The sequence below is a fragment of the Lottia gigantea genome (genome assembly GCF_000327385.1).
Source record: "Lottia gigantea unplaced genomic scaffold LOTGIsca_12, whole genome shotgun sequence".
Classification (NCBI taxonomy): Eukaryota; Metazoa; Mollusca; class Gastropoda; family Lottiidae; genus Lottia; species Lottia gigantea.
The window spans coordinates 2833040-2839039 of record NW_008707225.1 but is presented as its reverse complement, the minus strand read 5'-3'; positions in this window follow the sequence as shown (position 1 = coordinate 2839039).

Genomic DNA, 6000 nt, shown 5'->3' with positions numbered 1-6000 from the left:
TTTTCAATGCATTTATTAATTTTCTCCATTGATTGTCTTTCCAAACATTGCTTTCCAGGATTGTTCTCAGTATTTTAGCTCACATACTCACAGAACATCACTCGTGTTTATAATCATCAGATTTCACTTACTAATGCTAAGGTAGAAAATTCATTTGAAAAAAAAGCAATGTGATATGATATTGATATTCGTTTAAACCCATTCTATGTTTATCATTGTCGTTCATAAACCGTAAAATATCGGGAAACTTCTGGTGAATGTAACACGTGGATTTTTGAAGAATGAAAATATTAGTAAAATCAAAGAATAGCAACTGTTTGTGTACGTTAAGATCTTGGATTTCTTTCTGTGCAACTGTATTTAGAATTTCTAATTCTCATTCTTTTTCGAAATGTCTTCAGTTATTTAGTCAAAAAAGACATTAAGTAAATTACGCAAATATAGGTACTGGCTATTCTATATCTAGGTCAAAGGTCAGAAGAATTTCGTGAAATCTAAAAATGTACGAAGGAAAAGTATTTCTTGTAAATGAGACTAAGGAAAGCGTTACAGTTGATCTTGTTTTTAGGTTGAATAACATTTGTTTTTATGTATGAATGGTTGATAGCTGTATTTACATAGAAAGACTAAAATCTTTCGAAATTGATGGTCTTATTGTCTCTTAATCTTTCTGAAATTGGTTGGCTTGAAGGGCACATCATTATGCACGATTGGATGCATTTTCTAGTTTGGATAAATAATTTCCAATTATTTGTCATATAAAAGAATCTTGTTTATGATGAAAAGTTGTCATCATTTAACCTTTGGATGAAAACTACGACCACAAATCTTTGCTGGTTTTTATGTCCATCATAAAACTTGACAACTTTGTCTTATTTGCTCCCTTGGTTCAATACCACGTGATTGCTGATTGGTAGCTCCTAATCTCCTTGAGCCTTCGATTAATTAATATATAATTTACATTAAATACTACTTTTATTTCATATTTTTAAGGTTTATGATTGATATTGATCATAATCTGATATTTGATAGTGAAAGGGTTTTTTGTAATCTAGACACTCCCCCAGCACGTGTTGACTTCATCAGTTTGAAACAAATTCATTAGTTTATAGTTTTGTTATTAGAACTCACACGTGCGGATTTCTTTCAATCATTTATTAAAATTATAAGAATATACAATAAAGTCAGACTAAAATATATGAACAACAATAAACCTCGAACAATATATTTCAGTTTTATCGTTTTATTGTCTCTTTTTTACCTCCTTTCCTTGCCTTTTTATGAATCTTGAACGGATATTTTTCTTTTGTTGTTGGCTCCATTCCTTGTTTCCAATGTTGAGGGGCGTGCTCTTGAGATTTTAATGTTGTTTCATGGGGCTTGTGGAATAAAACTAAGACAGGTGATAGAGTCTATGACAATCTAATATTTTAACAATGATAGTAAAACTGATTGTTTTCAAATTATTTGTCATAACGATATGCTGTTTTCAATGACACCACAAAACGGTAAGTTCAAATTGATTCTTTGAAAACAAAATAACACTTAATGCAATTACTTGTTATTGCATGTCTTAGAAAAAATGTCATTATGAAGTATCTGTAACTGGAAAATGCAATGCTTTCAGACTGTGAAAATACTCTTGAGCTTCAAGAATATCTAATTTTTCATAGAGGCAACGACAACAAGAAGTATATTTTAATAATGAAATTTATATTTCTCGTTATACAGCGCCTTACTTGATACCTTATATATATCCAAATATGTTACCTTATTTGTAATCGGAGGATTTTTACAAGGTGTTTATTAGCTATCTTTGCGGGACCTCAGAATTCTCGGTGCATTTTTTACGCTACTTCTATTGCATTTTACTCACCTTAGAGGTGTCCCAATTGAATGTCGGTGTATCAAGGGCTTTGACGACATTCTTCAGATTAAATAAACTACAAAATTATCTATTGAAAAGGGAAATCTTTGATATTCGTTTAAGATGAATAGAAATAATGAATCGATACTATAAGAGAGGTTTAAAAAGAGGAAATATCAAAGCAAGTGTCGTAGTTATTATTCAAATACACGACTTTAAACCTTATCGAGGATTTATTTATTTACCAAAGTCTTTTGTAAACGTTATGGTCTCTCTTTCTATGTAGAGGTTACATTATGAAGTAAAAGACGAATAATACATGCTCTATCTGCTCGCTCCTTTCTCAATTACCATGAAACATAAACGACTTTCTCCAACAGACATATAGAAAAGATCAAAGAACTCGCCGCGCGAAACCAATGTTCCTTCGCATACCTAATACGATCTAAATAACTCTATTGGAAACGCTGCCATGTTAAGAAGAATTGAAAACTGACGCTTATAATGATCTCGAGCTTGATATATCGACATTTTTTGACAGTTATGCTGATTAAATTTCATACAAAGTTTGTTTTACGTCGATGATGATGCAATGTTTAAAAGGACCGCCATCTTATAAATGGGGATTTCTTGTTCAGCAAGCTGAAATCAAGAATGAAAAGTTCGAGATAATCAGGAATCTAATCTAATTTGATATATTTTGGCTGTAAATATCTTGTTATTTGATGTGTAGCCTTTCAATCAAGTCCCATTGTTCTGTCGGTTGGTCGTCAATCGAACATGGCGATTTTCAAAGGGAGATAACTTCTTTTCCTCGGTCTAACTTCTGGTATAATTTTTATTTACGAGAAAAACTGGCTTTCATCAGTTTTATTTCAAGATCAATTTCCTTCTTAATCTTTTGTAGATTTTTCTAAAAGTTGAAATTGAAAACTTTTAATTTGTATCGTTGTAAACTACTTACATATCGTGGAATTCACTCTTATAATAAATGTTCGCTTTATGGGGGCTCGAATTGAGTGTTAAAAATTCTACTAATTTCCAATGGTTATATTTAGAGTGATGAATTTATTTCTGCACTCCACGTTTGAAAAAATATCACATTCACTTTCATTGCTAGCAGTACAATTAGATATAAAAAAAATCTTTCAATATAGTGGTTCGGTCACATCCCACCGAAAAACAAATCTTTGAATATACATGAAATCGAGCTACAATATACAAGAAAACATAAGAAATATTATTGCTGATGCATGGCCTTTTCTGAATTAAACCACGTCAACGAAATCTAAAAGAAAACTAGTTTAAGAAGTCCGTATCATGCTTGATGAGCTCTAAGTCACCGTATCAATCATGTATATGAATATAAATGCAGTAATTCTGTACAAGTAAATATTATCATCATATTTGATACAATAGCATAATAATTTACGTAACACTTGGATAATCACAAGGTTTATACTGTATCTCACCTGTCGGCAATACCTTTCATCTTTTTTGATTAGACACACGGGATGCCAAGTAGAAAATTGTGATTTGGGGCTGAAAATTAAGAATTACCTCGAGTTATTTTGTTGGATGTTGTTGATAAAGATGAAACATTTTTATTCAAAAACATATTGATGCATTTATATTGAATGTTTCTTGAATAAAATAAATAAGAATTGTTGGATAACGATTGAAACTTCAAATTTAATAATATTAACAAATTTAACGATTTCATGTAAACGTTCTTGCATAATAAGTACATTAATAGGAACAGTGCTTGTAAAAATAACACAATAATGCTAAAGCAGCGTAAACAGTTCACTTATTTTATTCGCTAATTGACAGAAACTCGGGACTGCGTCGTTATTTACATCATACTTTTCCAAACCAAATATCTATAGGTCGAACCACCTAAACCTTAAAATATTAGCGGTTACAAGTCATGTTTGGTTATTTATGAGAGTTTCATGGTTTATATATTATTTCGTTACCTTATTCGTAGTTTCGGTTTACTTATATTTTATAGTTTTATTTATATTTTCATAATACACCAGGTTAAAGTTCATATTTATTATTTTCATAATTTTAAAATTTTATTAGAGGATTTGTGAGCAAAGTATGCTCAAAATTAACATTGTGTTAAGGCTTATCGACTTACGAATTTATTTTCAAATTGAAAAATATGTCAAAAACAACATTGCTTAATAAAGCTTTAGCTTCGATATTTTCTACATTTTCAAAATAAATAGTTAAAAACCTTTATGCCTGTTCAATTATATTTTTGCATTAGTTATTAAGTTTCGAAAGTCAAGTTTTTTGGGTTTTGTAAAAAATAATTGTGATTTCAAAATTGAAAAAAATTCCGCCCCTACGCTAATTTATGTCCTTCACCCAATATTGTATTGAAATATTTAGAAGAATATTTCAGTTTTCCTATAAATGTGTATGCCGTATTGTTTTAGAGGAGGAAATTTCCCTAATATCCGATCACATTATGTATTGTTCTGGTTTCTCAAATCAATAGTTTTGAAGATCATGTTTAAGGAAAATGCACACTTTGACGAATTTTTTTATTATTCTGGAAAAATAACTTTGATAAAGGATATTTCAATTTCCTTTATCAAGAAAGATTGTGAAATACCGTTATGATTTACATAATGATCTTATTGTAAGCGGAACATTGTAATTTAAAAAAAAAATTGCTTGTGCCCTGTAAAAAAAGTTTAAAAAGAAAAGTCAATAAATTTGATTATTCAATGAAAATAAAAAAATGATTGGCTAGCTGTCGATCTGTTACATGAATATTAATGAGTTTACTAAATTTGTGTAAAAAGTATATGGTCAACATATCCAATATAACATTCCAAGATAGAAATTATCATTGTTAAACCAAGACTCGAACCCAAAATACATAGAATGAGTATCAAGTAAAGAAGATACAATTTGAGTCCCATAAAATAGTCGTTGTCAGTCGAGATCGGAGAATATTATAGATCATGTAAACGTCAATATGATTGGATGTTATCAATCACGTGATTTAATACTAGGGTAATGGAGAACGCGGCTTGTATCGGTCTGTATATACTGTGTATGATTATATGACTACAGTTAGGGGCGGATAGACTTGTAACCTTTATGGATTATGGTACATAGATATCACTGTTAGGGATATTAAACCCGGGGAGAATGTCATCACATGGAACAGCGGGAAACATTGGGGAGCAACGTATCCGTTTTTATGAACGTTGGATTTGAAACCCGAACAAGATAACTCGGACTATACTTTGTGATCGGTAGTAAGAAAACTATAAAGTGAATTATAAATTTGTTTTAATGTGCTTGAAGTAATTAATAGCAATGTGCGGTTTGTTATGAGGGACAGCGTTACAGTAAGTTTTCATAGTGTAAATTAAATGTTATAACCTTCTAAATGTCTTTCTATTCTAGCATAAACATAGCATCTTATCACTTACATCTTTTATAGACATAACTTACCTTGTTTGCATGGCTGAATTCTGTAACACAGGTATTTTGGCATAGACAAACCACATTGAAACCTGAACAATATTCGTTTTGTAAACGATGGTGCAGTAACCACCGGGCATGTCATGAACATTGGACGTGAAACATCATATTTTCAGGCTTGACCTCTTTTTCTTCTTACCCTGATAGGGAATCCTAATTTGAACTAAAGTAATAATTGAAAGAAAAAATCAGTTTGTGTTTATGAGGTATAGATTCTCATAAAGTATGAGTTATAGACCAACTTCTGTTAAAAGGTGTTATATATACATTAATCTTATTATTTATGGATATTTTATAGTTATTTCATATACTTACAAAACATACTATTTATGATCATGTATAGATTTTATGACAATTTTTTTAATTTTCACATGAATTAATTTGCATTTTTTTAAAAATCTATATTAAAATAATAAAAATAAATTTCCAATTCATTAAGCAAAATTGATATATAAATTTCCTGAAAAATTTTATGAATAAACTTTAATGACAAGTTTTTTAATAAATGTTATTTACATATTTAGCTGTTTAAAACTCTGACTAATACCATATTTCCTTTAATATTTCTAATTTTAATTCCTAAAATTAAAAAATAAATTTTTGATCCATAGGACTGTGTA